This window comes from Sander lucioperca, chromosome 9, assembly GCF_008315115.2.
Source record: "Sander lucioperca isolate FBNREF2018 chromosome 9, SLUC_FBN_1.2, whole genome shotgun sequence".
In the NCBI taxonomy this organism is placed as follows: Eukaryota; Metazoa; Chordata; class Actinopteri; order Perciformes; family Percidae; genus Sander; species Sander lucioperca.
In genome coordinates this window covers 19,533,860-19,545,918 of record NC_050181.1, presented here as the reverse complement: position 1 = coordinate 19,545,918, position 12,059 = coordinate 19,533,860, and the positions used below count along the sequence as shown (strand labels likewise).

General features: G+C 41.5%; 1 protein-coding gene across 2 annotated transcripts in view; it reads right to left on the bottom strand.

Annotated features, from left to right (window-relative positions):
- The window catches only part of LOC116055596 (receptor-type tyrosine-protein phosphatase N2-like), a 310,864-nt gene that overhangs the window by 146,954 nt on the left and 151,851 nt on the right, over positions 1–12,059 (bottom strand). The gene's annotated exons all lie outside the window — the stretch shown is intronic.

Below are 12,059 nucleotides of genomic sequence, written 5' to 3'. Positions count from 1 at the left end.
TTCAGGGCACAAAATTCTGGGTTACAACACCTGACTGTAGGTTTTTGTCTGACAACTGATTTCAACGTGTGCTGCAAACAGCTATTATTTTGTCAAAAATGTGGTCCAAAAAACAAATGATGAAGGACACATGCAGCTTTGCAAATTAGAAAATACAGTACTTTTTGTATAAATAACAACAGATTGTGTTTGATTCAAACTACATCCAGTTCTGCTAATGTGTGTGTGTGTGTGTGTGTGTGTGTGTGTGTGTGTGTGTGTGTGTGTGTGTGTGTGTGTGTGTTGCTGTTGGAGGCGGCTGGTGATGGCAGCAGCCAGTTAACTGGTGAACATATCTGCCTTGGCAGAGCCATTATGCAGGACTTGGTCTCATGCCAGCCGGCAGTGGAGTGAGAGAAGAAGTGTGTGTGTGTGTGTGTGTGTGTGTGTGTGTGTGTGTGTGTCTGTGTGTGTGTGTGTGTGTGTGTGTGTGTGTGTGTGTGTCTGTGTGTGTGTGTGTGTGTGTGTGTGTGTGTGTGTGTGTGTGTGTGTGTGTGTGTGTGTGTCAGCTCTCTCTTTCTCAGCAGCTGGTAGTCGGGGATGCGTTGGCCTTGCCACACGTCTGGAGGAATGTGGTTTCGATGGAAGATCCAAATATCTGTCTCACTCACACTCACTCACTCACTCACAGGCAGGCACACACACACACACACACACACACACACACACACACACACACACACACACACACACACACACACACACACACACACACTTGACGCCTACTTCCTCCAGCTGATACTGAGACTCTTTTTTCCTCTGCACTTTAAATCTGGCTGCCGTTGGACTGCGGTGGCGGAAGCAGTACTTCTATCTTTTACTCAAAGTAGCAAAACAGCAGTGCTGTTATAAGTAAAAGTAAAAGTCATGTATAAAAGATACTGAACTACAAAGTATTAGAATCAATTTATATAAGTGCCAAAAGCAAAAGTAGTCATGCAAAATGTCTCATTTTAGAATAATATATATATATATATATATATATATATATATATATATATATATATATATATATATATATATATATATATATATATATATAGAAGTTGAATCCTAAACTAACTTTGGCCAAGAAATTATTGATTCTAAGTTTCATACTGTGTTGAATGTGACCCACCTTACATGGACCCACCTGTCCATGTAAAGTATAAAACCAGAAATAATGCTTATATAATGTGTTCTAATGAAATTAGTGGCCATAGTGAGTGAAAAAATGATCTGATATGCACATTGCAGAATGTGCTATTTATCTAGAATTGTTCATTTGCTATCTGTGATCTCTGTCAAGCTGAATGGACTTATTCAATATAAAACTACTGATTATATTCTGGTCCAAAGACTGAAATGGAAGTCTTTCTGTGAGAAAAAGGGCACAATATCACAATATATAATATATGTAATGTAATATAATTTTTTGAGAAAACATTGCATAATCTGTTTATATGGGACAGCACTCAGGACCCATAACACCTACAAACCCCAAATCCAATGAAGTTGGGACGATGGGTAAAACGTAAATAAAAACAGAATACAATGATTTGAAAATCCTTTTCAACCTATATTCAATTGAATACACTACAAAGACAATATATTTAATGTTTAAACTTATAAAATACTGTTTTTATTTGATGCCTGCAACACGTTCCAAAAAAGCTGGGACAGCGGCATGTTTACCACTGTGTTACATCACCTTTCCTTTTAACAACACTCAATAAGTATTTGGCAACGGAGGACACTTATTGTTGAAGCTTTGTAGGTGGAATTATTTTCCATTCTTGCTTGATGTACGACTTCAGTTGCTCAACAGTCAACAGTCAGGCTTGACATTGGCCACACTTTTTCAATTGGAGACAGGTCTGGGCTGCAGGCAGGCCAGTCTAGTACTCGCACTCTTTTACTACGAAGCCATGCTGTTGTAACACGTGCAGAATGTGGCTTGGCATTGTCTTGCTGACATTAGCAGGGACATCCCTGAAAAAGACTTCGCTTGGATGGCAGCACATGATGCTCCAAAACCTGTATGTACCTTTCAGCATTAATGGTGCCTTCACAGATGTGCATGTCCCAATGGGGGCATGACGTCCATGATTTCGAAAAAAAATTTGAAATGTGGACTGGTCAGACCACAGCACACTTTTCCACTTTGCGTCAGTCCATCTCAGATGGCCGGCGGCGTTTCTGGGTGTTGCTTTGCATGGAAGAGTTTTAACTTGCACTTGTAGATGTAGCGAAGAACTGTGTTCTGGACTACTGCATATTTCTTGCATCTCCATGGTCAAACCAGCTCATTTTATTTAAATAATCAGACATTGTTTGCGAGACTTTGCTCTGCTCTGTCGGTGTCTGTCTTCAACTTTAGCGGCGGCTGGTTTGACCACGGAAATGTGAGTGACGGACGGCAAGTTTGATCACAGTCTATTTCTGTGAGAGAAACACTGCAAGCATACTGAGACCAGCTCTTCAAGCAGGTCTCGGTACGCTTGTATGGTCCGCTTTTGGTGCACACCCAAGGGAGGTTGCTGTATTCTTACCTGCCCAAACGAACCGCACCAGCGGGACAAACAAACTCTAGTGCGATTCAACGCACTAAACGAGGCAGGTGTGAAAGCACCTTAAAACTACAAAAATGTTATTACAACCAAAAGGATACTTTGTATAATGTCCTAAATGGTGGAGCACAGTAAGAAAACACTCCAAAGTTTCCTTACAATCAAACGTGGAGTCTGAGGTCTAGTCCTGATTATGCATCACATTGCAGGTAACGCACAGTAAAGCGATATGAACCAACCAGAGTGGCTCCATGTGATCGTGGCCTAATTCAAACCCTTCATCATGTCAGAATAATCTATCCAAAATGAACTGAATCTCCAGTAAAGTCAGGATTCCATTCAATATTCACGCCTAGAAACAATGCAGCGGCCAATTAAAGCAAGCTTCAAACGAAGCAGCTTATCTTTTTCATTAGGCTGCAGGTTGAGAGCGAGTGATATTGCACCTTGAGCTGATGTATATGTAATGTGCAACAGTATTGATTGTGGGGAGAAGAAAACGAGGGGGCCCATTCAAGGTGCTATCTCTGTGAACTGTTGAATACTGGCGCTAATACATAATATCAAAGGCAAAACCTGGCTAAAGGTGGATAAGATGAAATCTCTTTATAATGCAAAACCCAGAGGAAAAGAGAGTAGAGGATGGATGTCAGATATTTCTTTTTGCAGGCAGCCAGTGCGACAGGATATTGCACTGAGTATGCAGCTGAAGAAACAAATAAACCGTCTTTCATCACGAGCAGATTAAACACAAACAAGACAGAGGGATAGAAAAAAGATTCCTAATTATAGTCTCTGGAGTTAGTGTTTTTTTCTGGCTGTTTTGACACAGCTAATATGCTTTTCTGTGAACCCCACATCCCCCCACCAACCCACACATGCACACATCACCACCATCACACTCCACCTTGCCAGGTTATCTAGGTCTAATAGGCAATAGAAGAAGCTATTTACACTTCAAGGCGCTAATGCAACACTTTCCTCAATCTTATTACCGTCGCAGTGATTTTCTCACCAGTTTTTTGACAAGTAGAATTAGACAAAGTCTTTGGACAGAAGCTTTGCCAACATTAAACATGCCCCCACCCTCCTCCACCCTCCAGTATCTAGGCAAGTTAGCATCCTGACCTTTGCTGGTATATTGCATTGTTGACTTTACTCCAGGAAGCTACATGTCTAAAATGTAATTTAACAGATGCAAATCACTCTGCCGTGTTCAGTGGAGCGCTAGTATTTCTAACAATAGAAGCTTTTTGGTCATTTTAAATAAGAATCAGGTACACGGTACTTATATGTGAGAGCGTAAACAGGAATGCAAAAAGTGTAATACAGTACATGTAATAGCAACAACATCCAACAACAGTATATATTCATTCAAATAAACTGAAGCAGAGAGAAAAATCTGAGCAGAAAAGTGGTTTAGTGGTTTCATTATTGTTCCTTTGAGATGTATGTAACGTTATCTATTAGAAGTCCTATTCAAAAATGCATCCATTAATGCACCCTTGAAAGTGATTTACAAGTCAAAAGTTGGTTAAAACTTGAAAAATAAATCTGATTGAAAAATTGTTTTCAAACGTCTACATATACATACAGTAAGGCCCTGTTTCACACTCAAACAAAGACATTTTAACCACATGCATGTCTAGACAACGTTTGACACTTAAATCAGCAAATGATTGCTGCAGGGATACAACATGATTTGAGAATCAGTCACTCTCCTCCTGTATTCTGAAAGGTGGCTGACCAAGGTTAGTGACTTTTGCAGAAATACTGTAGTAGTTGTGGTCAAAGGAAAGTTCTGAAATAACTCATTTAGCTTAAAGGCCTTCTCCAGTTTGTTCTAAATACTGAACAAATATAAAGAGCTTCCATGGAAATGTTATCAATATTGGCAGACATTTTTAACATATCGCTCAGACAGGTAGTGCCCAACTTCCTCAAGAGTGCCACCATTGTCCCCATCCCTAAGAAGTCCAACCCAGCCTGTCTCAATGACTTCCGTCCTGTGGCTCTAAAACCCATACTAATGAAGCATTTTGAGCGACTGGTCATGCAGCATATATGCTGCTAACCTGGACCCATTCAGTTTGCTTACAGAACCAACCGGTCCACAGAGGATGCAGTCTCCACTACACTCCACCGTGTGCTGTCACACCTAGAGCAGAAGAACACCTATGCCAGGATCCTCTTCATAGACTTCAGCTCAACACAATCATCCCACAGCAGCTGATGGGGAAGCTGAAGCTGTTGAAGGTGGACACTCAAACCTGCCACTGGGTTCTTAACTTTCTGACACAGTGGCAGCAGACTGTCAGGGTGGGCAGCCGTATGTCAAGAACCATCACAGTACTGGCTCACCCCAAGGCTGCGTCCTGAGCCCCATGCTATTCAGTCTGCTCACACATGACTGCACAGCCAGACTTGGCAACAATCACATCATCAAGTTCTGTGTTCGGGAGGCAGACACCGTCACCACATTTAAAAGTAAACTTAAAACTCTCCTCTTTGATAGAGATGTTCCGATACCGATACCAGTATCAGTATTGCCTCTGATACTGCCTAAAATGCTGGTATCGGTATCGGGAAGTACTGGAGTTCATGCACTGATCCGATACCACGTAATAAAGCCCCAAAGAAAGTCTACATTAAAGTAGTTTATTTATGTTCTTTTTCCATTATAACTGACTGTCAAACTGAATAAAAAAAAAAAGAAAGTTCGGTGGCATTCATTGTTTGTGTTTGTTCATGTTTCACAAAGAGTTTAACCTGAGCCAGACCGTACAACAAAGATAGAAATCATATCACATCCATACAGGGATAGTAATATACAGTTGTTAAAACATAATAAAATATATGACACACTGGTATCGGATCAGTACTCAGTATCGGCCGATACGCAAGTTCAGGTATTGGAATCGAAAGCAAGGAAGCAAAAAATAGTATTGGACCATCTCTACTCTTTGATAAAGCTTATAGTTAGGGAGTGAGGAGTTGCAGTGTTCGCCTAGACCGGCGGGGGAGGGTGTATATCTAGAGACACGGCACCCCTTCTCTTCTCTGCTTCTCTTCATAGTCCTCAGATTAATCTACCATAGCATAAAAATAGAGGGAGGCAGGCCAGTACAGCCCGATCCGGCCGGGGAGAGTTCTAGCCCGACCAGGCTCCTCTCCTTAACCTGTCTCTCTTAGTTATGCTGTTATAGTTTTAGACTGCCGGGGGACATCCTTGACACACTGAGTTTCTCTCTCTTCTCTCTTTCCATCTGTGTGCATTCTTGTCCCAAAAATGCTTGTTACTAACTTAGCTCTGGGGAGCTTATTCCCCGGAGTCCTTATGTGTTTCTTTTGCCCAGCATGTTTCCTTGGACTAGGGTGGCACCTAAATTATGGTTGCAGCTGTCCCGGTGGTCCTGCTCCGCGCCCTGCTATGCCCTGTTACACCCTGCTATGCCCTGTTACACCCTGCTACGCCCTGCAGTGCCCTGCTGCGTCCTGCTACGCCTTGTTACACCCCGCTACGTTCTGCAGTGCCCTGCTACGTCCTGCTATGCCCTGCTACGTCCTGCACTGCCCTGCAATGCCATGAACTACTACAGCTATTATTTCTGGTCATTGTTCCATTATCTTTATTGTGACTATTATTGCCATTGTTCATCACACCCCCAACCGGCATCGTCAGACACCGCCTACCAAGAGCATGGGTCTGTCCCACGTTTCTTCCTAAAAGAGTTTTTCCTCACCACTGTCGTACTAAATGCTTGCTCTTGGGGGAAATACTGGAATTGTTGGGTCTTTGTGTGTCTAGACCTACTCTATCTGTAAAGTGTCCTGAGATAACTATTGTTATGATTTGGTACTATAAATAAAATTGAATTGAATTGAAGTTTGCTGATGACACGACAGTGGTGGATCTCATCAGTGATAACAATGAGTCGGCATACAGGCTGGAGGTGGAGCTGCTTACAGAGTGGTGCCGGTCTCATTACCCCACCCCCTTAATGTGGACATGACAAAGGAGATGGTAATCGATTTCAGGGGTGCTGGCAAACACCATCATGCACCGCTGCACACTGACGGTGCTGCTGTGGAGAGGGTAAGCATCGTGAAGTTCTTGGGAGTTCCTGACATCAACGACCAACACCACAGCAGTCATCAAAAGAGCACAGCAGTGGCTCCACCCCCTCCAAAGACTCAGAAAAGCTGGTCTCCCCATGGTTCATCTCACCACCTTCTACAGAGGCACCGTTGAAAATATACTGACCTACGGCATCGCTTCTTGGTTTAGGAGCTGTAAGGCATCCTCAGGGCCACCTCCATCATTAAGGACCCTTACCACCCCTCCCATCACATCTTCTCCCTCCTGCCATCGGGGAAGAGGTTCAGGAGAATTGGCTGCAGGACCACTAGGATGCTAAACAGCTTCTTCCCACAAGCAACACAAATAATCAATGGACTTTATTGAGTCCTCCCCCACCCCCCCCCCCAACATAGTGTCAGCTAGTCATCTGTCAATATGATGCCACTGAACTGCACTTTATACTGCACTGTATTTTTATGGAGTGATTGCACTGTGTTTGTGTGGTTTTTTTTTTTAGGTACTAGATATAACTTCTTTTAACTTGAAAATATTTATTTCTGTTTTTATTAATTATCACTTTCTTCTGAATATGCAAGTACTCAGTAAAAATGACAATAAAGTGAATTGAATTAGAATGCTACTGTGAGACAAAATCATTTTTAGCCACATTTTCGTGACGTTCAAACACACCGAGCAATTGTATGGACAGAAAAATAAGTAAGTTGAACCTTTTTCTGCCTTGACTGTCAATGAGGGAAGCCTACAGGGGTGAGTATTTATTATGAAAAAGACAGTGTGCAGAGTTTCCTGTTTATAAAACTGTTAGCCCTTTTGCAAATCAAAAAGGCTAAAAGATAGAAACTATTACTCTCTAAAGAAATAAGGCATAGCGTAAGTTCTGGCAGGTCACAGAGTCAAGCTCAGCTATTATCTCAGCTCTTAGTTGATAGCCCCTAAGCCAGCACACCAGCTGATGGCTCAGCAGATTCCCTCCTAGCATATGATTGGATTTCCCAAATAGAGTGCTCTATTTAAAGGGGTGATAGAATGCAAAACCGATTTTACCTTGTCATAGTTGAATAACAACAGTTTGGTGGGTAAATAGGACATACATAGAACTTCAAAATCCCATTGACACCTCTTTCCTTTGCAAATCTCACAATTTGAAACTGCCTCTGAAAACGGGCAAATTTCAACAAACCACTGAGCCAAAAAAGAAGGAGCCACTGAGTTGGCTCCTCCTTTTTTGGCTCTGGTCTCTATCTTTGTCATGCCCCAACATTTACATAAGCTACACCACTGATCTGAGATCAGGTAGTCTTCTGAATAGGTCGCGCATTTCTCAGAAATTGTATACATCGTACACTATTTTACCACTAAATTCACTTCTAAGACTTTTTTATGCGAGAAATCAACTATGTAGAGGTCAAATATGGGCCGTTTTACGAAAATTGATGGCTAATTGCAAATTTTGTCCGACTCTGTGTCGGAATTCAGCGGCCAGTGCTGCCTGGGTTGCTGCCTCGCCACCCAGCCTGTCGTCCTTCACAGACCCCGGCCCGCTGTGAGCTAGATAGAGCTCCGTCACGGCTGGCAGCCCACGGTGCTCCATACCCGCGCAAAATCACCGTTTCTGGGTTACTGGACTACCAAACGCCGCTGCCCTGACAGAGCTCCAGGGCCTGCAGCTCCCCTCTTCCTGCTAAATGGCCGGTGTGTGTTAGTGAGTGCGCGGTCAGCGAGCTTGTTACGCCAGCAATCTCTTACCACAGGTTCCAGTTAATCTTATAATGGATATGTGTTTTGAGTTATTTAAACACGATCGGGGCAGACTGATCTCATTAAGTGGCGTATGTATGACACGCCAATCTGTATGTCATTTTTGCGTGTTATCAAGACGCATAATCGCTTTTTAGCATGTTTATCAACGCTGTTTGTCCTCCATTGACCTACAATGGGGTAGCTGAAATATAAGTGGTGTGACGAAATTCAAACTGTAAATATAGTATAATTATGCTGGCAGCCTACCAGCTCCGCGGAGCCCCGAGCACCGGTAGTCCAGTTACCCAGAAACAGTGACTTTGTCCTGGGTATGGAGCCCAGGCTTTCTCGTCAGACTGTGTGGAGCTCCTGAAGTCCGACACGTCTAACCACATTTGCAATTAGCCATTAATTTTAGTAAAATGGCCCATATTTGAGCTTTATATAGTTGATTTCTTGCAGTAAAAAGTCTCAGAAGTGAATTTAATAACAAAATAACAGACAAACAATGTATAACATTGCACTGCCTCGTCTCCAAAGTATGTGTATGTGGTTCGCTCAACCAATCACCACGCAGCTCATCTAAATATTCATGAGCATAACATATTTGGAAGAAAAGCTCTTGTTACAAATAGGGCCATATTCACAGGGTAGTTAAGGGCCCATAGAATAGCAACTGGGCCATTTTCAGCCCAACCAATGTTACATACCCTATTAGGAGACCTTAAGGAACAGTGTTAACATATTAAGGAATACCCTATATAATCATTCTATCACCCTATAAACTTCTTTTCCCAGCCTACCTCCCTGCATCTCTGCTAGCGCTTGCAACCCACCTCCACCCCAGCTCCTCCTTTTAAAATGTACATTCATGTTGTATGACTTAATCAATGTCATGTCTGTTGTCATTGATGCTGCTCTGTTCTGTGCCCTAGGAGGATCCTGCCACTGCTGCTCTCCCTTCCAAAATCTTTCCATGTATGCACATGGAAGGGCAGGAAGGTGTGCTCTTCCTGCCTCAGGCTTTCCACGTATACATGTGGAAGAGCGGGGAGGCCCCAGAACAGAGCCATACCGCCAAATACAAATTACAGATTAATACTATATATATATATACATATATAATAATCATCATTTTTTTGACAAAGTGGTCCTGACTGAATTACAATATTTGGTATATTTTGTGCTAATAGTAATTTTGTTGGAGTGTCGTCATTTCTTTCAAATGATGGACATCTCAGTGTAGAACAAACATTATTTCAGATTCATGTGTCCAATAATTACAACACTGTGACCTCCTATGTTTGAGCTCATTCCCAATAATGATGCTTCTGATGTTCCTCTCTTTTTCTTCAGTGGATACATAATTCATTTCTCCCCATCACTCTGACAGGCAAACGCAACCTTCTCAATGTTCCTGACAGATTTTTACTTGCCCTTTCCAGCAGGGGAATACTCTGCAGATTAACATGAAATGAGCACAGAAATGCGCACCATTGGTTCTTCCTTCAGCTCTGTGGCGAAACAGGTACATCTCCAACGGATAGATGCCTCGAAAAATACTGAGAGGTCGAATTGGTTTATTTCATGTTTAATTAATATTCATAGTTTATCATGAGGACGACAGGAGGTCAATTTCGTTGATGCATTTATCCAGTTTATCTGGATATAGAGGAGCAAAGCCCTCCATTTTTATTTAGTGTAAGTCAAGTGAAATCAAAACATTACTCTGAATGGGAACACTGAAGAACATCCCGAATTTCAGACACACAAAAAATCTGGACTGATATCTTTAAAGCTGCCATGTGCTCAGTGTTTAATCTGATTTCCACTTTTCCTATCAGCTAAAATCACAAAAAGCATTATCTCAAACATGTTCCACAAACACAAGTCCCAAATGGTATATGTTAGAATTTGGTATTTGTGAAAGTATTTGTTAAATTGTTTTAATTTGTATACGTTAATAAAGTTTTTACCCAATCTTATGAAATATGACTACATTAACAGACATGCAGCATGAGATGGACTTCCTTATGTACTTTTTTGGGGCACTTTGTGACACATTCATTCTTCTCTGCAGAAAGCACACAGCTGCTTCTTGCATTAAACCTGAGACTTTCCAGTTACAAAATAATCTTTGATCATATGACCACACACAATACACACAGCAAAGTCTCCAAAATGCAAATTGAAAATTAAGGTGCACGTCCTTAATCTGCTGTTCTAATCCAGCTCCAAAAAGGAGGTAAAGAGAAAGAAAAAAAAATCCATAGAAAGAGCTACATTAATTATACACAAAAAGAAGAACTACAAAAGAGGGCCTGGTCTTTGAAGATACTGAACACTAAATGTCATCCGCAGCCTTTGAAGCTCTCAGCTGCCTTTGTCTCTCACTTCTCCTCCACATGAAACATGGTGCAGTAGACAGAAACAGCCCGCAACAGTGAGGGACATTTCAAGTTGGGGGTTCACACCCTAAAAAAGAAGAAAGATATCGTATAAAAGCAAGGTGTATTGTACTTCACTTGTGCAAGGCAGGAACTCGAGCTTTACATTGACAAGTGTCTGACAGAGTAATAAACACTGACATACCCATGTCCCATGTGGATTAAAAAAAACTATTTTTCAATCTCTGATCAAAAATACTATATCTACAGAATCAGATGCACTGTTTAAGCATAAACTATGTATCTTGGTCACACTGCTGCAGGTTGATTAAGTCCAACTCAAAGAGGACTAATGTTATCTGAGGACAACCAGATGTTTACTTTACATATTTCCAGACATCATTGAAAAATACATATATGTAATGTATGTTTTTAAATACATATTGTAAAATAAATATATCATAAAAATTAGATGCAGCAGTAGATCCAAAGACGTGCTTTTGCATTCAGTTCAGTCAGTCAGTTTTAAGGTGTTCTGTCAGGAACTGACGTTTTGCATGCAGTCAGTAGGAGTCATCTTCTAGGGAACGTTAATAACTACATTTCATAGCTATCAATGAAATACCTAACAGGAAAAAGACTGACCGTTTGGGTTAGTTTGGCTAAAAACATCTGAAAAAGTATTCCATGTTTGTGTCATGATTTTGTTCTTGTCAGTGTAAAACTAGTCTGGCTTACAGGATGTACAGTGCTGGGATAAAGCCTGACATCCAGGCCCCTTTCTTCTATCTCTGCTATGATATTGCAAAGCACCATTGCTGCATCCGGGGCTTAGCCACACCCAAGATGATTGTGATTGGTTTAAATAAATACAAACAAGCCAGAGCGTTTTTTCCCCAATGCCAGAATAGATAAGCAGTGTAGCCAGACCTTACTTCAGCGTTGAAGGTCTGGCAATGCAAAACTAGTGTAGACTCATGTACATTATGGTCATTGGGTCTTTTATGATCCAGTGATTCACTCAAAGCAATTTCAATGGAAATGCATTTGTGCATTTGTTGGGGACTATTTTCAGCAGCGGATTAATACAGATTTTGTCCTTTAGTGAGTATTTCTGTAAACAGGTTGGAATATGTGGGACCAAGTCAAACATTTGAACAGTTTTTGGACAACAATGGAGCTCTATGGCACAGAGGAATAAGATATATCAGGTTTGGATGTGTACTAGGATCAGTTCATTGT